Genomic DNA, 24502 nt, shown 5'->3' with positions numbered 1-24502 from the left:
TTAAAAAATAAGTATCTGTATCTTGTTTATTTGAGCTCTACCTACTGGTTGGTGGGAAGGGCATTAAAAGTCTCATCCAGTTTAAAGTTAATTCAACCAAATAATGTAAACAAGTCTCCCTAGGGCAGTGGTTTTTAATCTTTGGTGGGTATCAATTTTTGATAGGGAATAATACAAGTATCAAGGCCTAGGCCCCATCCCACTTGAAGGAGCCTGGGTTCTCTGTGGGCTTTCACTGGCTCCCCAGGTATTTCTGATAAACCACACAGTATGAGAAACCATTGCTCTCTGAAACATCCAGTGTCTCTTAGACACAAGTACTTATTTTCTCATTTCACCTCTGTTCGAATTGCCTGACCAAGATGATTCAAAGCTCGAAGGCAGATACCTGCTGGGTGGCTGTTTGGTGTCGTGGCAGAAGCTTATGGCTGGAGAAGCTAATCATCTGTCTTCTCTGGGCTGAGACAGGGCCCAAGGCCACCCTTGATGATGCAGTTCCTCTTGCTTACTGCTGGCATTAGAAACCTTTGGAGTTTGACTCTAGTCCCTTCCAGCTGGGACCTGCTTTGTAGAGGTCACTACAAAGCCACCTGCTCTGGTTATCCCCTCTGAGAAGCTCCCTAGCCAGAGCTTCAGAGAGCTGCAGTTCCTGTTCCTTCCTGGCAGAAGCCAAGGGGACCCAGTCAGACCCAAACACAGGCAGGAGGGGCCTCATCTCCTCCCTCTTTCCTTCCAGTGACGCCAGGGCTTTAGAAGAGGGTAGGCCTTTTCCTCTTTCTCTTCTGTCTGGGCTCCTCTGCATACATAAACTTCTCTAGTCTCCTCCTCCGATGCTTTAGAAGCTAAAAGAGATGGCGGAATTTAGATAATCATTCTCTGGACCAAAGCTCAGCTTTTGAACTTCAAAATCTTAATGTTACCTAACACTCTCTCAGTGCAGCCCTACTGGAATTAATCCTAATCAGCAGGTGGATGATTCTAGAAAAGATCTAAGATTTGTTCTTAGGCAAACCAAGCAGAAACAAGATCACATTAACGATTTCAAAGGAGAATTATTTCCTCTGTGCACAAATAAACAAACAGGAAACTTTCATCACAGAGATAAAGTCTTATCAATACAATGAAACAGGATGATAATAGAGTGGGACTGAAGAGAGGTGAAAATGGCTTTGAATGCATGGTAAGGAAATGCTTTCCTGAGTGGGTGATATTTGAACTGAGACTTGAATGATGAAAAGGAAGCAGCCTTGAGACAGTCTAAGAAAAAGGGTTCCAGGCAGAGAAATCTTGTGCAAAAGGTTGGGGCTATTAATGAATTTGGCATGTTTGAGAAAAAAGAAGTCTTGAAAGTTTCCAAAATAGTGAGAACTCAGAGAGGTAGGCAGGCTATGAGAAACTCACAGGCCACAGTAAAGAGTTTGTCTTTTATCCCCTATGAAATATGAAGCCATCTGATTTTTTGTTTTTCTTTTAGAACAGGGCAGTGATTTGATCTGATTTATGTTTCCAAAGATAATTCTGGTGGCTGGGCTATGATGGAGCATAGATGGGGGAATAAAGAAAGCAGGCAGAACAGTTAGCAGGCAATTGAATTATTTAATTCAGAGGAAAACTAATGGGAGCTGGCTCAGACTAAACCGTCAAATGGGTCGTGTGCAAAAAATCTTAGTGATTTTTTGCTTCTGTGGCTTGCATTTATGGGATGCAAGTATGAAAATAAATAAACAAGATTATTTTTAATGGTAGGAAATGCATATTCAAAAGATGGCTTCCTACTCAGGAAAGTCACCTGCAGAATTGTGTAATAAACCAATTCAACCTTTACTCCAACATCTCTCTAGAGCTGTATTTTGGAGAGAGGTGACAGGACTGGATATGAGAAATAGAGGAAGCCAGCTAGGATGATTCTTGGGGTTTATAAGGTTCTAGGTGAGTAAACATATCTTTTCAGGTATATGATTGTGTGTGTGTGTGTGTGTATATATATATGTATATGTTTAAGTATATAAATGTATGTATCTATATATTCATGTATATACATGTTAAATATTATATACACACTTATGTGCACATACATAGGTGTGTGTATATGCGTGTATGTCACTGCTTGCAGACTGTAATCTCAGTTATTTTTCAAGTAGGGTTGCCAGATATTGGTGATTACACTGTTCACCAGGAATTGACATTTTAAAGTAAAAATGTTTAAAAAAAAAAGGAAAGGAATTAACATTTTCAGCACTTATGAGACAGGCAGTGTGTGAAGTACTTTATAAAAGTTACCTCTCTTGAAATTTATGCCTCAACTTTATCAAGTTATTGTTTCTATTACTTAATAGCTGAGGAAATTTTACCCTGAGGGGGAAAGACACTAACATCCTTCAAAACTGTATTCAATCAAGATTTTTAAAAGACCTAAAGACCTACTGTGTGCATTATATTCATAGGTGAGGGTCAGAATGAGTAATATCATTACCATTATTATGAGCATTTACTGGAAAAAAAAGTCTTAAATCCTTCTTGTTGTATGGTATATTTTCTGGGTACAAAACTAGTCAAATGAAAGCCCTTGCCTTCATGCACTAACTTAAACAGACATTAACAGCTGTGGTCAAAATATTCTCAAGCATAAAGATGGCAGCATGAGAGGAGAGACAGAGGCTTCTTCCTAAAACTGGATACAATTAGAAAATTTAATTGGCGCAACTAATCCTGAGAGAGCAACAGGAAAGAGGACGTGTCAGACTGCACACACCTGGAGAAAAGAGCAGACCTCACCGAATGGGGTAACATACCAGAGCTGTGGCTCCATGGGACCCGAGCCCTTCCCCGACCCCAGCTCACCGGCGGGAGGAAGAGAAATGGAGCAGGGAGGGAGTGGAAGGCTTGGGACCGCTGAATACCTAGCTCTGGAGTCCTGCGCTGGGAGCACAAACCTACATTTCATGGTGCTTTCGTAAGACTTGCATGACTACCGGGCTGGAAAGTTAATACAGGCAGAGTTCCTGGGGAGACTGGGATTCTGGCCGCTTGTGGAAAGCAGGGATCCATATCCGGCTGCTCTGGGTCAAAAACATATACCTGTGTGACTGGCCCAGGGCCTTAGGTAGTGGAGACAGGCACAGCAGCCAAGAGGCGGGGAACAGCTCTTTCATCCCCCCAGGCACCAGTACCGCTCCCCTGCGACCCCCGACATTGCTTCAGGGGCTGAGCAGCTCCAGAATAGAGCTTCTGGAAACTAGAGGTCACCATATACAAACATGAAATGCCAAAGGAACCTTGTCTAGAGTAAAATTATTAATACAACTCCAGAGAAAGATTTAAATGATATGTACCTCATGACTCTTCCTGAAAGGGAGTTCAAAATAAAAATCATCAACATCCTAATGGAGGTACGGAAAGACATCCAAGAACTCAGGAATGAATTCAGGTTGGAGATCCAATCATTGAAGAGCACGATGGAGGGTATTAAAAGCAGGTTGGATATGGTGGCAGAGACAATAAATGAAATAGAAACTAGAGAAGAGGAATACAAAGAAGCTGAGGCACAGAGAGAAAAAAGGATCTCTAAATATGAAAGAATATTGAGAGAACTGTGTGACCAATCCAAGCAGAACAATATTCACATTATAGGGATACCAGAAGAGGAAGAAGAGAGAGAAAGGGATAGAAAGTGTCTTTGAGGAGGTAGTTGCTGAAAACTTCCCCAATCTGGGGAAGGAGATAGTCTCTCAGGCCATGGAGATCCACAGATCCCCCAACACAAGAGACCCAAGGAAGACAACAGCAAGACACATAGTAATTAAAATGAGAAAGATCAAGGGTAAGGACAGACTGTTAAAAGCAGCCAGAGACAGAAATAAGATCACATACAAAGGAAAGCCCATCAGGCTAACATCAGACTTCTCAGCAGAAACCTTACAGGCCAGAAGGGAGTGGCATGATGTATTTAATGCCATGAAGCAGAAGGGCCTGGAACCAAGGTTACTTTATCCAGCAAGATTATCATTTAAATTTGAAGGAGGGATTAAACAATTTCCAGATAAGCAAAAGCTGAGAGAGTTTACCTTCCACAAACCATCTTTGCAGTCTATTTTGGAGGGACTGCTATAGATGGAAGTGTTCCTAGGGTTGGATAGCTGTCACCAGAGGTAGTAAAACCATGGTAGGGAGGGTGGAGCAGCTGATTGTGAGGCAAATGCAAAATTAAATTGACTGTCCCCAAAGTCAATAAAGGGATAGACAAAAAGTACAGTATTTGATACCTAATTTATAAAGAATGAAGGAGGAAGAAAAAGGAGGAGAAATAGAAAAGAACCTTTAGATTGTGTTTATAACAGCACACTAAGTGAGTTAAGTTAGTCTCTTAGATAGCAAGGAAAGTAACCTCGAATCTTTGGTAACCACAAACCTAAGCCTGAACTGGCAAGAAGTACATACCTATCAATAATCACCCTAACTGTAAAGGGACTGAATGCACCAATCAAAAGACATAGACTCACTGAATGGATTAAAAAACAAGACCCATCTATATGCTGCTTACAAGAGACTCACCTCAAACACAAAGACATGCACAGACTAAAAGTCAAGGGATGGAAAAAGATATTTCATGCAAACAATAGGGAGAAAAAAGCAGGTGTTGCAGTCCTAGTATCAGAGAAAATAGATTTCAAAACAAAGAAAATAACAAGAGATAAAGAAGGACATTACATAATGATAAAGGGCTCAGTCCAACAAGAGGATATAACCATTATAAGAATATATGCACCCAACAGAGGAGCACCAGCTTATGTGAAACAAATACTAACAGAACTAAAGGAGGAAATAGGATGTGATGCATTCATTTTAGGAGACTTCAACACACCATTCACTCCAAAGGACAGATCCACCAGACAGAAAATAAGTAAGGACACAGAGGCACTGAACAACACACTAGAACAGATGGACCTAATAGACATCTATAGAACTCTACACCCCAAAGCAACAGGATACACATTCTTCTCAAGTGCACATGGAACATTCTCCAGAATAGACCACATACTAGGCCACAAAAAGAGCCTCAGTAAATTCAAAAAGATTGAAATTCTGCCAACCAACTTTTCAGACCACAAAGGTATAAAACTAGAAATAAATTGTACAAAGAAAGCAAAAAGGCTCACAAACACATGGAGGCTTAACAACACGCTCCTAAATAGTCAATGGATAAACGACCAAATTAAAATGGAGATCCAGCGATATATGGAAACAAATGACAACAACACCACAAAGCCACAACTTTTGTGGGACGCAGCAAAAGCAGTCTTAAAGGAAAGTATGCAGTAATCCAGACATATTTAAAGAAGGAAGAACAATCCCAAATGAATAGTCTAACATCATGATTATTGAAACTGGAAAAAAAGAACAAATGAGGCTTAAAGTCAGCAAGAGGAGGGACATAATAAAGATCAGAGAAGAAATAAATAAAATTGAGAAGAATAAAATTATAGCAAAAATCAATGAAACCAAGAGCTGGTTCTTCAAGAAAATAAACAAAATAGATAAGCCTCTAGCCAGACTTATTAAGAGAAAAAGAGAATCAACACACATCAACAGAATCAGAAATGAGAAAGGAAACATCACGACGGACCCCACAGAAATACAAAGGATTATTAAAGAGTACTATGAAAGCCTATATGCTAACAAGCTGGGAAACCTAGGAGAAATGGACAACTTCCTAGAAAAATAAAACCTTCCAAGACTGACCAAGGAAGAAACAGAAAATCTAAACAAACCAATTACCAGCAAAGAAATTGAAGTGGTAATCAAATAACTACCCAAGAAAAAAAACCCTGGGCCAGATGGATTTACCTCGGAATTTTGTCAGACATACAGAGAAGATATAATACCCATTCTCCTTAAAGTTTTCCAAAAAATAGAAGAGGAGGGGATACTCCCAAACTCATTCTATGAAGCCAACATCACCCTAATACCAAAACCAGGCAAAGACCCCACCAAAAAGAAAATTACAGACCAATATCCCTGATGAACATAGATGCAAAAATACTCAACAACATATTAGCAAACAGAATTCAAAAACACATCAGTAGGATAATACACCATGACCAAGTGGGATTTATCCCAGGGATGCAAGGATGGTACAATATCCTAAAATCTATCAACATCATGCACCACACCAACAAAAAGAAGGACAAAAACGACATGATTATCTCCATAGATGCTGAAAAAGCTTTCGACAAAATTCAACATCCATTCATGATAAAAACTCTCAACAAAATGGGTATAGAGGGCAGGTACCTCAACATAATAAAGGCCATATATGATAAACCCACAGCCAACATCATACTGAACAGTGAAAAGCTGAAGGCTTTTCCTCTGAGATCGGGAACAAGACAGGGATGCCCACTCTCTCCACTGTTATTCAACATAGTACTGGAGGTCCTAGCCATGGCAATTAGACAAAACAAAGAACTACAAGGAATCCAGACTGGTAAAGAAGAAATTGAACTGTCACTATTTGCAAATGACATGATATTGTACATAAAAAACCCTAAAGACTCCATTCCCAAACTACTAGAACTAATGTCGGAATACAGCAAAGTTGCAGGATACAAAATTAACACACAGGAATCTGTGGCTTTCCTATACACTAACAATGAACTAATAGAAAGAGAAATCAGAAAAACAATTCCATTCACAATTGCATCAAAAAGAATAAAATACTTAGGAATAAACCTTACCAAGGAAGTGAAAGACGTATACCCTGAAAACTATAAGACACTCTTAAGTGAAATTAAAGAGGACACTAACAAATGGAAACTCATCCCATGCTCTTGGCTAGGAAGAATTAATATCATCAAAATGGCCATCCTGCCCAAAGCAATATACAGATTTGATGCAATCCCTATCAAATTAACAACAACATTCTTCAACAAACTAGAACAAATAGTTCAAAAATTCATATGGAAACACCAAAGACCCCAAATAGCCAAAGCAATCCTGAAAAAGAAGAATAAAGTTGGGGGGATCTCACTCCCCAACTTCAAGCTCTACTACAAAGCCACAGTAATCAAGACAGTTTGGTACTGGCACAAGAACAGAGCCACAGACCAGTGGAACAGAATAGAGACTCCAGATATTAACCCAAACATATATGGTCAATTAATATATGGTAAAGGAGCCATGGACATATAATGCGGAAATGACAGTCTCTTCAACAGATGGTGTTGGCAAAACTGGACAGCTACATGTAAGAGAATGAAACTGGATCACTGTCTAACCCCATACACAAAAGTAAATTCAAAATGGATCGAAGACCTGAATGTAAGTCATGAAACCATAAAACTCTTAGAAAAAAATATAGGCAAAAATCTCTTGGACATAAACATGAGTGACTTCTTCATGAACATATCTCCCCGGACAAGGGAAACAAAAGCAAAAATGAACAAGTGGGACTATATCAAGCTGAAAAGCTTCTGTAAAGCAAAGGATACCATCAATAAAACAAAAAGGTACCCTACAGTATGGGAGAATATATTCATAAATGACAGATCCGATAAAGGGTTGACATCCAAAATATATAAAGAACTCATGCACCTCAACAAACAGAAAGTGAACTTTCCAATTAATAAATGGGCAGAGGAGCTGAACAGACAGTTCTCCAAAGAAGAAATTCAGATGGCCAACAGACACATGAAAAGATGCTCCACATCGCTTGTCATCAGAGAAATGCAAATTAAAACTACAATGAGATATCACCTCACACCAGTAGGGATTGCCACCATCCAAAGGACAAATAACAACAAATGTTGGTGAGGTTGCGGAGAAAGGGGAACCCTCCTTCACTGCTGGTGGGAATGCAAATTAGTTCAACCATTGTGGAAAGCAGTATGGAGGTTCCTCAAAAAGCTCAAAATAGAAATACCATTTGACCCAGGAATTCCACTTCTAGGAGTTTACCCTAAGAATGCAGCAGCCCAGTTTGAAAAAGACAGATGCACCCCTATGTTTATCGCAGCACTATTTACAATAGCCAAGAAATGGAAGCAACCTAAATGTCCATCAATAGATGAATGGATAAAGAAGATGTGGTACATATACACAATGGAATATTATTCAGCCATAAGAAGAAAACAGATCCTACCATTTGCAACAACATGGATGGAGCTAGAGGGTATTATGCTCAGTGAAATAAGTCAAGTGGAGAAAGACAAGTACCAAATGATTTCACTCATATGTGGAGTATAAGAACAAAGAAAAACTGAAGGAATAAAACAGCAGCAGAATCACAGAACCCAAGAATAGACTAACGGTTACCAAAGGGAAAGGGACTGGGCAGGAGGGATGGGAAGGGAGGGATAAGGGTGGGGTAAAAGAAAGGGGGCCTTATGTTTAGCATGTATAATGTGGCGGGGGCATAGGGAGAGATGTGCAGCACAGAGAAGACAAGTAGTGATTTTACAGCATCTTACTACACTGATGGACAGTGACTGTAATGGGGTTTGTGGGGAGGGACTTGGTGAAGGGGGAGTCTAGTAACCATAATGTTCTTCATGTAAGTGTCGATTAATGATAATAAAATGAATTAAAAAAAAAAACAGGAGTGTGTGCGCATATGGGGAGAGGAGCTGACATGGAAAATCAGATGTACTGCATTTGCAGTTAGCCAGTGTCCCAGCAGGCTGTCCAGGGCATGTGAGCAAGTCAGAAGAACCGAGCTACTTTCTCCAGATGGTCATTCCTATCATGAAATCCCAGAGAGGAAACTGCAATCAGGCGTCACGTTGAAAGCTTCATTAGGAAGAGGAGAATGGTTCTTAAAAAAGAAAAAAAGAAAAAAAATTCTCACGCATATACTGTACCAGGGTATCAGTCAAAATATGTATATGATGTGCAAGTAATGTAATGGTTTTAGATGGTGTGGCGTGACCAGGGTGGGAGTGTTTCAAACTTAGTTTTTTAACTCTCTTCATGACAAGTTCAATTTCGGTTACTTTTTTAGTTTTCATTGCAACAAAGCAGAATTGAGGATACCGGATCTTTTATGCAGTTGTTCTCACAGTCGCTGTCAGTTGCTAGGGACATCACGTCTTTCTTTTGCAGGAGTCTACAATACCTCCCTCCTATGGAACAGACCCAATCCACAGACTCCAGTACAGCTTTGACCGCCCTCCTTGGTTAGCTTTTCTGCATTATTTTCAAACTTAAGCTCAATTCTGGTAATCCCCAACAGGAAAGGGCCATCAAATTTATCTTCTATTTTTCTCATAGGACTTACTGATTTTTTGCTTCTGTGGCTTGCATTCATGGGATGCAAGTATGAAAATAAATGAACAAGATTATTTTTAATGGTAGGAAATGCATATTCAAAAGATGGCTGGCTACTCAGAAAAGTCACCTGCAGAATCGTGTAATAAACCAATTCATCCTTTACTCCAACATCTCTCTAGCTGGAAAGAGCAACCTAAAGATATATGGGAACAAGTCAGAAATCAGTACAAGTCAAGTCTGAAAATATAGATAGTAGGAATGATAAGCAGTACCATCTGAGTTCCAAAAAGTGTGCTGCTATTAAGAGAAGAAATTTACTTTCTTGTAAATTGAGGGGATGCCAAAATTTTTTGGAGTATGGCTAAATATTGGGTTATGTCACCCTGCTTACACCTTCTTCCACCTGCTAAATTTTATTCATATTCTAATTTTTTTACCACCTGAATTCAAGATCAGTGCTTCTATTCTGGGCATTCATATTTTCAGCTTCTGTCATATTAAAAGTTTTAGTACTTTTTGCCAAACATGTCTAAAACACAATTCCTAGTCTTTTATCCCCAAATTTTTCTCCTCTTCCCACTTCTCTATGGAAATCACTAAGGAGCTATTAAACTCAGACTCCATGGACTATATAGGCCAACTAAACTAATGTAAAGATGCAACTATTAATTCAACATTTATAATTTAATACTCTATTCAGGATTCTGGTGTTACCTCTCTTTTAATTCCTCACAACGGCTCTATATCAGATCAGACCTTCACCACTCTTCTCAATTCCTTTGTCCATCGCTCCTTACAAATGACTCCACCTCCTACTTTATTTTCAATATTACCTGTATGACTGTGATTCCAAGACCCTATCTGCAGCCTAGACCTTAATGCTAAGATCCAGGCCAATGTGCCTCCAATTGTGTCCACTTAAATATTCTAATTACCACAAACTCCGTTTGAAACTTAACTCCTCCTTCTGCCTCTCTCATCTCTGTTCAGGCTAACCCCAGCCCTTGCTGGGGTTATTTGAATTCTTTAGGATTGCTCTCCTTGTCTCCAGCCTAGATTTATGTCAGTTAGCATTAGTATTTATTAGAATGTTTTTTCCAAAACACAAATTTAATGACAGAAAACACTTTGTCTAAATTCGTTTTCTTTGAAAGCATTTTATCCAAATTAAAATCAAGTTTTATGTTGCATTAAATTTTGGATGAAGGGTCTCTAGATCCACCAGAGAGGTACTTATTGTATTCAAAAGTAGATTAGATAAAAACGACCAAGCACAAGATGCAATAAAACTAGAACTAATAGTAGGATAGCCCCCGAACAACTCTTTGGTAGGAAATTAGATACTTTTTCTCTTTCAAAATGACTCTGAGTTTTAAAGATGACTTCAAGATATAAAATCTCATGGTAGAAATTTTACCATTAAAAACATAAGCAATACATTTCAAAACCCTGTGGGATATAACTGAAGAATACTCAGAGGAAAATGGTTATTCTTACATGAACTTACTAAAACACAACAAAAATTGAGAGTAAGTGAACTTCATATTCACTCAAGAGGCTAGGAAAAGAAAAAATAAATCCAAAGGAATTAGAAAAATTGCTGATAAAGTTTAGGATTTTGCTTAAGGTAAACAGCAGGAAGCTTGTTCATTACATGAATTGTTTTGAACATTTTGTGATTGGAGCTGACAGAGAAGTTTGTACACTATTTAGTTTCTGATTGGTTGCTTTGGCCAAAGCCAGGTCTATATGTGCCCGTAACAGAGGGTGGTTTCTGAAATATGGTTTGACAGTAGTTATATCTAGCATTTTTCTGAGAGATGAAACTGCCCACATGTGCAAGCCCCATTTCATCAATGGCCACATTGCTTCCCTTAGCCATCCTGACTCCATTTTTATTTTAGTTTATCACATTTCACACATTTATGTATTTACCTTCATGCTTTGCTTATTTTCTATCTTCTTCCAGTAGAATGTAACCGTGCTGAAGACAGGGTGCTACACCCCCAGTGACTAGAACAGTGCTTGACATATGTAGGCACTGAACAATTTCTTGGATGAAAGAAAGAATTGATCAATCAATTAATTAATTAATGCAAGAATTACAGGTGGGGTAACTGAACCCAGAATAGTTAAGTAACTTCACCCATGTTAGCAAAACTTCATTATTGCTCCCATCTTATGATTCCTTAGTCCAACAAATATTTTCAGTATTCTGTCATTATGATACCCATATCATAAATTTCAATTGACTTTGAATTTGTTTTGGTTGTCTGTTACTTTTAAAAACCCCCAAATGAGTAGATTTCATTTCCTTACAGAAGAGCCATAGAATCCGGCATATACATTGAATTTCTTGATTTCTCAAATACTTTGTTTTTAGAGTTGAGTGCTTTTTAAAAATTTTTATCAGATCTATAGCCTCACAAAGATCCTAAAATGTCCAAATTAGTATTATATATAGAAGAGCATGTTAGAACAACTTCTGCACAGATACACAAAATTCTGTTTTTATGAGTGTGATGAGATGCAGATGAGTAATCTAGAAATGCCACAGTTTACAGCAAATTCAGGGGATGTCATCTTTAAACTTTTATAAGGGACCACCAACATTATCCAACATTCTGACCTTCACACATGCAAAGCCCAGTCTGTCTTCATGCATTTTGGCTGAGAATTATAGTGTTCATCTGTAATTAGAGAAAAATAAGGTTTTAGATTATTTTTTCTGCCTGAACATACACATTAAAAGAAAACCTACAGGAATAGCAATATTATATATATATTTAAGAGTATTAAGAATATACCAGGGGACTTTTGTTGTAACCTCAAGGCTTCTCTTTCTTGCAGGTCACACGTATGGCATTCCTTTACTACCTGGTTAAATAATGGATTATTTCCCCAAGCCTGTCTTTTAAATATCTCAATCTTGAGATTCTAAGTAATGTGGAGGTTGATGCAGGGAAGTTCTGTCATATTTGTTATGAACTTGAGCTATTCAGAGGGGGCAATATTTACATATATTACATATAAGTCTTTAAGGTGATACTTTATTTCTAAATGCTAATTAAGTTAACCTGACTGATGTGATAGCAATCCACCCAAGAAGCTGGAGTGATTCATTTTTGTACAAGTGAAGCAAATGATCTTGAATTTTAAAAAGTGGAAATGCTCAAGTTTATGACTGTCCTTCCTTGTTCTCTTTGTCTTGCCTTCAGCCATGTCTCATTTGTGTCTATATTTGATGGGTCAGGGAAACATAGGTGACTGCTAAAAACTGCAAATGTAAGAAGTATTCAAAGCATAGGAAAATGTGGCAGTTGAAAAATTTGCCATGTCCTCTGTGAAAACTGAACAATAATTAATGTGACAAAAGGCTCTCCTGAATACTATTTCCTGAAAAAGATTTAATTGAACACGAGATCCAGAGGAATTCCATTCTAGATCCATTTGGCATTTAATCCTTTAGATTAAATTAAGTTAAATTATTTCTTGGTTGTTTTCCTATTTTCTCTTTAAAAACAATAAAGATAAAGGAAAGAGGGAGGAGGAGAGGAAGTTGTATTTATGAACATCTAAATGCAACTTCAAAATTCCACTGAAGAGCCTTTACAAATGGACAGTTAAATCACAACAAAGATAAAGACACAACCCTTTGATCTCTAACCTTATCTAGAATTGTCCACACTGGAAGCTAGGGCTGCCTAAGGACTATTTCTGCACAGTGACAGTGTCACATTCTGGCGAACCTGAGGGCCACTGGGCTCACAGGAAGCTAGGATGCAGTTGTGCGGGTACTTTTGTCTCTTCAGGCTAATAACTGGACTCCATCTAGTGGTCAGAATAATGAAGTAGGACCTATCTGCTTACATAAGGAGACTTACATAAGGAGATTAAGAAATCAAAGCAAACAGACCTTCACTGTTCTTGAGATTTGACTGATGCTGTTGTCAGAGGGTCTGCGGTGGTTACAGCATGAACAAAAGAAGCCTCCAGGCCCTCCGTGCAGCGCCCTGATACCTCCTCCAGGTGAGAGCCGGCGGCGCGGAGGCCTTGGAGGCTACACCCTGCATTTGCCCACTGTAAGCCGTCCCACTCTGATGGCTTTGTGTGATGCATTTTATTTCCTGGGAAACAAGACAGGTTGGTGGAAAGAGCACTGGGTGGTGTCAGGAGAATTGTCTTGCTAAGTGACTTTGGGGAGGTCCAGGGGCTAAACCTGGTGAGGCAGTTTCCTTGTGTCTAAGATGAGAGGGTGAGATACACAGCTTTCCTCCTCTTGTCTATTTATACTTGCCACGCACTCTGCTGGGTGCTTTGTGCTTTGTGGGGCTCAAGGAGATTAAGAGAAGAGATGAATGTTTACTGTAAACATTGAAAACATATTATAGAAGGCATGAAGTTCTATACCAGAAGGCACAAGAGAGCTCATGTAGAAGCCTGAAGGTTAGATAATTCCTCTGGGGTGGTAGGAATGAGGAGGCAGCACAGCATCTCTATCTGTGTCTGAGACTATCCATGGTTATCACTATATACATTTCTATTCTGTGTAGAATACATATACATTAAAATATATGCAGACACACTCACATAGTCCCTAAAAGACAGATAACCACCTGGGGAGAACATTTGGAACATGAATAATGGATTGAAATACAAATGTATAAAGAATTCTTACAAATGAGTAACAAAAACCTCAGTGACTAAATGAGCAAAGGGAATGTATAAATGGGTCACTTCAGAAAAGAAGTATAGATATTAAAAAAATCTCTTAAAAATATACTTAGGCTTACCAGCAATTAGTAAATTAAGTCATCTTTTAAATAATTAAATCAGTGTTACTTATTATTATTATTCAGTTAACAAAAGATAATTGTTAATGACAATAGATTAAAATTTCTTCATTAGAAAAGTTTAAAGGAGTGGATAATCACTACTATTCAATGCACCACGGGGAAAATGGGCTTTGGACACTGGTGATGGGCATGAATATTGCTAATCTATCTGAATAAAGCTTGGTGATATGAATCAAAATGGAAAAGATTCCATTTTCAGGAGTTTGTCCAAAAGAAAAAACTGGATGGACAATTACTCAGAAATATATTTGTAATAATCTTCATTGTAGCATTTTATCTAATAGCAAAAGAAACAGCAAAAACAACCAATCAACCCTCAATATTTTGCTGTTTGGAGTGGTGAACAAATTGGGGTATAGCCACATACTAGATTATTATGGTATAATGAAAATGTATATAGATCTCCATTTATATCATAAAAATATTTATACTATGCTAAGGAGAAAATAGCTTACAGAAGAATATGGACAATATGCCACAACTATATTAAAGTGGTAAGTTTGTGTATATATGAATTAGCATGGAAAAGCATCCAGAAAGATATAAATTAAAACATTACTAGTGGTTATCTCTCAATGCTGAAATCAAAGACAATTTTTACTTTCTTTTTATACCTTTCTCAGGTGTCTGTATTTCCCACAATTATGATAGATCACTTCTACTATCAGATAAGCCACTAAGGCAATTTTTATTCAAGATGGCAATAAAAGGTGAGCAACTGGGGCAGATTTCCATGAAAACTTCTAACTATGCCTTCCACAATGTTTCCTAGTCTGAAAGTATAATTTCCTGCTTCGGTTTATGGTACTGCAGAGGTAAATAAAGGGACTAACAAAAGAGATGTATCTTTCACAGACCATGAAAGTTCCTTTTCACTGACGAAAAATTCTCTTCTCATATCCCTCAGGTGCTATATTAAGGCTCCATATGGAAAGAGGGGAAAAAGGAAACTTGCAAAGACACCAAGAGTCTCTGAAGGAGGCAGGCCAGCAAAGAGAGCTTGTGTGGTCAGGCACATGCGCATCTGCCTACAGTCATGCATGGTGCCCAGGCATGTGCTGTGGTCACAGTCAGGTTGTCAGAAGCAAAGCAATGGTCAGTGAGAGCTGGCCGAGGCAGAGGAGGGCAATGAGGGATGAAGATATGGGCTTTCCATGAGCTCAGGGAAATCCACAGACCTCCTGTCTCTCCACACTTTGGTCCAGGCCCTGATTGTCTCCCACCTGAGCAAGAAGGATGTTATGTGCAGGTTCTCTGGGGGGTAGTCTTCCTCTTTAGTCTTCAATGCTGTTGCCAAGCTTACTCCATCTGCTGCTACAAGGAGTCAGACCTGTGTTACCATTTAATATCTGTGTGATCCCCAGCAAGTAACTGAACTCTACAATTTCAATTTTCTATCTGTAGAGCAGGGATAATAGCATTGCATCTAACAGTTGTGAAGAGTGAGGTAGCAATAGTAACTAGCACTATGTTCCAGAAATGAAAATAAAGCCACTCCCTGGCTATTAAAGTAAAGCAGGTTTTAACCTCCATTAGACATAAGGTTGGTGACCATATAGTTTATCAAATAAATGAGGTCACTTTTGAGTGTTAAAGGGTGTGCTATACCAGTGCAGGCCACAATCTGGGAACTGACCTGGGCAAATTAAGATGGATGGTCATTCGGTTACAAGGTTCCTAATTTGAGTCTCTCAAACTGTACAAAATTCACAGCAGTTGGTGCTGTGTTGTAGCACTGAATCTGGATTTGCTGAATCAGCACTGACTCTTCCCTGTGGGACATGGGTGGGGAGAGTCTGATGATGCTCTGAGTGCACATCTATGTGCATTACTATGATTTGCTTGCATTTCAGTGTCCCCATGGTGCATTATGTGACTTTATATCCCTAGTGCCTAGCATATTGTACATGCTCAATAAATGTTTATTGAATTTATGACCAGATGCCCTGGAACTGTTAGTCTCAGATGCCAGGAAATAGCTCCTGCACTTTCCGGGTGGTTCCTGGCAGTAAGCCCAGCTTTCTAGCAGTTGGATAATTGCACTCTGATGGTCAGCCCAAGGCAGAAACAATCATCTCTACAATGAAACAATCTGCTTGCTGGGTCAAAAATAAAGGTTGCTGACTGCTCCATATGACGGTGCTGGGAACTTCGAGGGTGACAGGACACTACCTGGCCCTCTTGGCATCCTGTTGTGTCACTCTGCCTGCTGAATCTCCTGTTGAGTTTACTAGACTGTGAGCCCTTCGAGAGAAAATGTCAAGAGTGTCTTGTTTAGGCTTGTATTCCCAGCTCTTTTTGACTGTCCAACACAAAGCTCAATAAATATTTGTGGAATGAATAAGTAAAAATGTTAATAACAAAATAATTATGGAATAAAGAATCAAGAAACAAAGATAGGGAAGAGATTGTAATTTGCCACATAAATTTGGAAGATTCATTTATCTTTGGGCCTCACTTTTAGTAACTATAGAATGGGAATAATAATATCTCACAGTATGGCACTGTGTGTGCCTGTTGTCACAGTAAGTTGTAAGCACTCGTAATAAAGGAAGTCCGTAAATCCTAGTGGTTATGCCATTAGCTTGGGTTCAGATGACTCAGAGTTCAAGTGGAGTCTATCTAACTTTTATTAACTGTTAGGTCTTGAACATTTACTTAGTTTCTCCAAATCTCAAGTTCCACTGCTATAAAGATTAAGTTAGATATTGCAGAAAGAAATTCGTATTGTCTATTGCTTAATTCATGAAAGGGATTATTATTAACATTATTATATAAAGTAGTGAAGGTTACTTTATGGTCTTAGAATTTTATGATTTTTGTTCCTATTATCTACATAACACTTGTAAAATAAGAGAGTGTCGTTAACATTCATATTCATAATTAGAAAGCCAGAAAGACTTATTAGGTTTGAATTATTGGAAATGGAGCCTGAATTGATAGACACAATGCATCAAAACCAATAATAACTAAAAGTTGCATAGTATTTTATGGGACACAGAGTATTTCCACAACCACAAGATTCACTACACTGGAATAAACTATGAGCTGTTGGTAAGTTTTCATGCATTACTGTGGATGGCATTTATTCCTCACCATATTATTTGGGAGTTCCCATGAATGCTAAAAGCCATGTGTAACTCATTTACCTGGCTGATTTAAGAGGAGTTTGATAGCTTCCAAAAGTTTCCACTCTCTCTTCCCTAGCCAGAAAATCAGAATGCAGGTGCATCAGAGGGACTGGAGGGAGTTTAATGTAGATTTGTTGGGTGGGCAAGAATATTTGTAGAAACACCTTCTGTAACTCGTGTGTGTGGGTATGAACACACAGGCACCCCTGCACGCCCACACACTGCACCCGAGTCAGAGGTGCTGGAATGGGGACAGCTCTTCCTGCATTCTAGTGAGAGACACACTGTGACAGAGAACACCAGAACCGCTTCTCCTGGGCCATGGGAGAGTTCCAAAGCAACTGCTTACATTTTACTTCCTAGTCTTTAGAAGTCTTTCACTTACTAAGTCTTAGTTTGTTAAATAAATAAGTCTACTTATTTACTGGTTTCTCAATCAGAACCTATGAACACTTCTCAATCTTAACACTGTATATCCACATGTCATTACATTATCATCTTGATTGCTTATCATTGCTCAGCTTCCATTTCAAAAATCTTATCTCAGCTATTATCTTTCTTTATAAATCTTACTTTCAGTTTTCCTCAAAACTGGCTGGTAAGCAAGTACTCATTTACATTGCATCCATTCATCCCAGTGAATGGGAATAAAATACTGAGAATAAAATCCTAGAGTTACAAACACATTTTGAAAACAAAACTAAGATATATTTCATATGCACAATCCCTTTCTAAGTCCAGGAAACACTTCCAGCCACTTGACATAGACATTTGTACCCTGGAAAATTAAAAACAAAAAACTTTTGAGGGTTTTAGAGGAACACAAGTCCTCAACAAAACAGAAAGCAAGTATGTTCTTTGTGTCATAGAGACTGAAGATTTCTCCTTTAAAACTGTGTCTTCTCTGGGCAAACACCCAGTGTTATCCCGAGAAGCAGCTAGAGTCAGAAACTGACTGCTTCTGTCTAGTTTATACCCACAGCTTTCTATTTTAGCCTTGAAAATAGCTACCTTTGTGACCTTATTTTAAAATGTTTATTACTTATTTTGAAAGTGATTTATCTCAAAGGAAAGAGGGCTGATGAGAAATTTGAGGGAACAACTTACCTTTTTATAAAATATAATTGTATAATATAGTTTTAATAATATTGTGATTCTTTTCTGTAACAGTTTACATGGTTGCAACTGATGCCTTCCATTTGTCAAGTCATTCACTTGTAGAAAAATTACGAAGTTACTTTCAAAAAGGAATTAAAATAACTTTATGAAAACAGTAAAAAGGTTTAACAATGTTTAACTTATCTATCAATTTATCTATGTGCCTACCTGTTATCTACACATATTTCAATGTTCAAAAAGGGCCAAAGACCCATTTCTTGCAAAAGTGGAATTAATAAATTAAGAATAACTGTGGACAGAGTTAGTTATCATAAAAAATTGTTCAGAATTAAAGGAGAAGTGTGTCGGGAGCTTTCGCCCCTGTGACTGACAAATGTAAGGGCAGAGTATAGCGTGGCTGTGTTTGAATGGTACTTAGCATCTGTATTGTAAATAGCAGGAGAGTAAAAACACTTCCTCAGTGCCAGAAGGAATGACCAGAGGAAGTTTTTTGGGTCAGAGAGTGATTAACTTACAATCTTAGAGAAATATGGGTTATAAATTACATTTTGTGATAGTTCTTCAATTTTAGGTGCTGCATCTTTTATGACTTTCCGGAGCCTGCCCTCAGCCACACTGCTCCCTGACAGTGTGCTTTGTTCAGATGAAGATCATAAAACAGACCACATTTTTCTGAAGTCAAAGAGAAATCACTTCCTGTTTCTCTCTTAGATCAACACTGTCCAAGAGAAACTATTTTGATAATGGACATGCTCTCTATCTGTGCTGTCCAATGAGGTAGCCACTGGCCACATGTGGCTATCGAATGCTTGAAATGTTTGTTTGCTTATTTAAAGTTAAATAACTGTGTAGGGATGTATGGTTAGAGGCTCCATTAATTGTGCAGCATTAGATTCAAGCTTTCCTAACTCTTTTGTTCTCTGAGGGAATTTTTCTCAATGGTTTAGTATTGTCAGATGCTAGACCTTTAAAACTTAGGCCAAAACTAAAACTCAAGCTGTCTGCCATACTGACTACTGGGGAACCTCTTGGGGTTGCTCCACTTTCAGAGCCATTGCTGTTTATGTCAATTAATGAATAAATTACTGTTCAGGACCCCTAGCCTCTAGTGGTGGTCATGGAGCTACTCTTTACATTACCAGTTGTTTTAGATATTTTTATTTTATCTTTTTGAGTAAAAGTCATTACAAGCAGGAGAATCATTTTTCATTAGTTACACATATCTAGGACTTGGCGCTGTCATTTTTCCAGAAAGTCAATAAACTTAAAAGAAAATCCTTCTAATAAGTAAATATTCAATGTGTAGATTCAATTATTCTATATTCTACTTATTTTATTTTTTCTTTGTATCCTGGTTCAGGTTTGCATACTATGTATATGTGCCTGATAACCACTGTAGAGGCTATTGATCCTTCTCACAAGTTCAGATTTTATTCCAGAAAGCTAAAATAAACCTAAGAAAGAATAATAACAAAGTCCAAGATTCTTTCATATTTTTAAAATTAAATAAAATATAACATTTTAATTTATTTTTTTTGTTTGTTTTTTTTTTGTTTTTGTTTTTTTCGATAATTATATTTTATTGAAGGGTAGTTGACGCACAGTATTACATTACATTAGTTTCAAGTGTACAACACAGTGATAAAACATTTATATACATAATTCTAGGTTCCAGCTATCACCCTACCAAGCTGTTACAATATCTTGACTATATTCCTTATGCTATACATTACATCCCGGTTACTTATTTATTTTACCATTGGAAGTCTGTCCTTTTTTTTTTTTTTTTTTTTTTTTTGTGAGGGCATCTCTCATATTTATTGATCAAATGGTTGTTAGCAACAATAAAATTCTGTATAGGGGAGTCAATGCTCAATGCACAATCATTAATCCACCCCAAGCCTAATTTTCGTCAGTCTCCAATCTTCTGAGGCATAACAAACAAGTTCTTACATGGAGAACAAATTCTTACATAATGAATAAGTTACATAGTGAACAGTACAAGGGCAGTCATCACAGAAACTTTTGGTTTTGCTCATGCATTATGAACTATAAACAGTCAGTTCAAATATGAATACTCATTTGGTTTTTATAATTGATTTATATGTGGATACCACATTTCTCTCTTTATTATTATTATTTTTAATAAAATGCTGAAGTGGTAGGTAGATACAAGATAAAGGTAGAAAACATAGTTTAGTGTTGTAAGAGAGCAAATGTAGATGATCAGGTGTGTGCCTGTAGACTATGTGTTAATCCAAGCTAGACAAGGGCAATAAAACATCCACGTATGCAGAAGATTTCTCTCAGAACGGGGGGGTGAGGTTCTAAGCCTCACCTCTGTTGATCCCCAATTTCTCACCTGATGACCCCTCTGCGACTGTGCCTGTCTTAGGTTGTTCCTCCCTTGAGGAATCTTACCCGTCTCTGGCTAACCAGTCATCTTCCGGGGCCATACAGGGAAATGTAAAGTTGGTAAGTGAGAGAGAAGCCTTATTGTTTGAAATGGTAAGCTTTTTATTTCTTTGCATATTTATGCCCTGTAGCTTCTATGCCCAGCATTTGTCTTGAGGTATCTTTACCACTTGGAAGAATTATGATACTCGGTAAATTTGATATGAGGCACGAATTCTATTTAAGGGTTGTAATTAGGAAGGAAGAAGAAAAGCTATAGAAGTAGCAGGCGGAAGAAAACATGGGAAGATTTGATTATTTCCTTGACATATCTTCTTGTAGAGTAACTTCAGCATGTATAGGTTTTAAGCTACTACTTAAATTGCGCACACACATTAACATAATAGGAGTATAGTTACATAACCAAAGCATATCTGTAATTACCAGCTATCTCCAGTGAAACCAAGAAAACCAGTTAGGCACCTTAGGCATTTGTGAAAACTTATCTATGATATGGTGGATATTGTCCAACTGAACTTGAACAGTCTGAGAGAAATCAGACAAATTAAAACAACCCATTCCTGGGGAATGTTCACATCCCTTATGTTCTTTTAACAGTAAATAGTCTGTAGTTGTAAGATTTTGGAGCGCTACAATTTGCACTTCTCCTAATTCTTGGTTGAGTTCCAACAGTATAGATCCAGTCAAATTTGTTGTTTCACTGTATGCACAGGCCAGCTTAGATATCTCCTTCATTCCCATGGCAAGTCCAGGAGCTGGTGGGATGAGTGCATCTACAGCTGTAGCAGTGCGTGGATCTTTGTTGGGATTTCTTGATGACCATCTTCTGGCATGAGTCTTCCAGAGAGTGCTGATGTTGGAAGTTCTCTTTCATATTGTATCTTAGTTCATTTTCAGGGTAGCCCAATTAGGCTTTGATTTCTGTATAAACGCAAACAGACCCTTTGCCTACACTTGTATATGCCCTTTATACCCTTGTGTAGAACTCATTGGAGGTTACCACACAGGAACAGTCCTTTTTTTGTTTGTTTGTTTTGTTTTGTTTTGTTTTTGGTATCACTAATCTACACTTACATGACGAATATTATGTTTACTAGGCTCTCCCCTATATCAGGTCTCCCCTATAAACCCCTTTACAGTCACTGTCCATCAGCATAGCAAAATGTTGTAGAATCACTACTTGCCTTCTCTGTGTTGTAGAGCCCTCCCTTTTCTCCTACTCCCCCATGCATGCTAATCTTAATACTCCCCTACTTCTCCCCCCCCTTATCCCTCCCTACCCACCCATCCTCCCCAGTCCCTTTCCCTTTGGTAACTGTTAGTCCATTCTTGAGTTCTGTGATTCTGCTGCTGTTTTGTTCCTTCAGTTTTTCCTTTGTTCTTATATTCCACAGATAAGTGAAATCATTTGGTATTTCTCTTTCTCCCCTTGGCTTGTTTCACTGAGCATAATACCCCCCAGCTCCATCCATGTTGCTGCAAATGGTTGGATTTGCCCTTTTCTTATGGCTGAGTAGTATTCCATTGTGTATATGTACCACATCTTCTTTATCCATTCATCTATCGATGGACATTTAGGTTGCTTCCAATTCTTAGCTATTGTAAATAGTGCTGTGATAAACATAGGGGTGCACTGATCTTTCTCATACTTGATTGCTGCATTCTTAGGGTAAATTCCTAGGAGTGCAATTCCTGTGTCAAATGGTAAGTCTGTTTTGAGCATTTGGATGTACCTCCATACTGCTTTCCACAACGGTTGAACTAATTTACATTCCCACCAGCAGTGTAGGAGGGTTCCCCTTTCTCCACAGCCTCGCCAACATTTGTTGTTGTTTGTCTTTTGGATGGCAGCCATCCTTACTGGTGTGAGGTGATACCTCATTGTAGTTTTAATTTGCATTTCTCTGATAATTAGTTATGTGGAGCATCTTTTCATGTCTGTTGGCCATCTGTATTTCTTTTTTGGAGAACTGTCTGTTCAGTTCCTCTGCCCATTTTTTAATTGGGTTATTTGTTTTTTGTTTGTTGAGGCGTGTGAGCTCTTTATATATTCTGGACGTCAAGCCTTTATCGGATGTGTCATTTTCAAATATATTCTCCCATACTGTAGGGATCCTTTTTGTTCTATTGATGGTGTCTTTTGCTGTACAGAAGCTTTTCAGCTTAATACAGTCCCACTTACTCATTTTTGCTGTTGTTTTCCTTGCCTGGGGAGATATGTTCAAGAAGAGGTCACTCATGTTTATGTCTAAGAGGTTTTTGCCTATGTTTTCTGCCAAGAGTTTAATGGTTTCATGACTTACATTCAGGTCTTTGATCCATTTTGCGTTTACTTTTGTATATGGGGTTAGACAATGGTCCAGTTTCATTCTCCTACATGTAGCTGTCCATTTTTGCCAGCACCACCTGTTGAAGAGACTGTCATTTCGCCATTGTATGTCCATGGTTCCTTTATCAAATATTAATTGACCATATATGTCTGGGTTAATGTCTGGATTCTCTAGTCTGTTCCATTGGTCTGTGGCTCTACTCTTGTGCCAGTACCAAATTGTCTTGATTACTATGGCTTTATAGTAGAGCTTGAAGTTGGGGAGTGAGATGCCCCCTACTTTATTCTTCTTTCTCAGGATTGCTTTGGCTATTCGGGGTCTTTGGTGTTTCCATATGAATTTTTGAATTATTTGTTCCAGTTCATTGAAGAATGTTGCTGGTAGTTTCATAGGGATTGCATCAAATCTGTATATTGCTTTGGGCAGGATGGCCATTTTGATGATATTAATTCTTCCTAGCCACGAGCATGAGATGAGTTTCCATCTGTTAGTGTTCCCTTTAATTTCTCTTAAGAGTGACTTGTAGTTTTCAGAGTATAAGTCTTTCACTTCTTTGGTTAGGTTTATTCCTAGGTATTTTATTTTTCTTGATGCAATTGTGAATGGAGTTGTTTTCCTGATTTCTCTTTCTGTTGGTTCATTGTTAGTAAATAGGAAAGCCACAGATTTCTGTGTGTTGATTTTGTATCCTGCAACTTTGCTGTATTCCGATATCAGTTCTAGTAGTTTTGGGGTGGAGTCTTTAGGGTTTTTTATGTACAGTATCATGTCATCTGCAAATAGTGACAGTTTAACTTCTTCTTTACCAATCTGGATTCCTTGTATTTCTTTGTTTTGTCTGATTGCCGTGGCTAGAACCTCCAGTACTATGTTAAATAACAGTGGAGAGAGTGGGCATCCCTGTCTAGTTCGCGATCTCAGAGGAAATGGATTCAGCTTCTCGCTGTTCAATATAATGTTGGCTGTGGGTTTATCATAGATGGCTTTTATTATGTTGAGGTACTTGCCCTCTATTCCCATTTTGCTGAGAGTTTTTATCATGAATGGATGTTGAACTTTGTCAAATGCTTTTTCAGCATCTATGGAGATGATCATGTGGTTTTTGTCTTTCTTTTTGTTGATGTGGTGGATGATGTTGATGGACTTTCGAATGTTGTACCATCCTTGCATCCCTGGAATGAATCCCACTTGGTCATGGTGTATGATCCTTTTGATGTATTTTTGAATTCAGTTTGCTAATATTTTGTTGAGTATTTTTGCATCTACGTTCATCAGGGATATTGGTCTGTAGTTTTCTTTTTTGGTGGGGTCTTTACCTGGTTTTGGTATTAGGGTGATGTTAGCTTCATAGAATGAGTTTGGGAGTATCCCCTCCTCCTCTATTTTT

The sequence above is a fragment of the Manis pentadactyla genome, chromosome 5 (genome assembly GCF_030020395.1).
Source record: "Manis pentadactyla isolate mManPen7 chromosome 5, mManPen7.hap1, whole genome shotgun sequence".
Lineage (NCBI taxonomy): Eukaryota > Metazoa > Chordata > Mammalia > Pholidota > Manidae > Manis > Manis pentadactyla.
Note: the sequence above shows the minus strand (reverse complement) of the source record.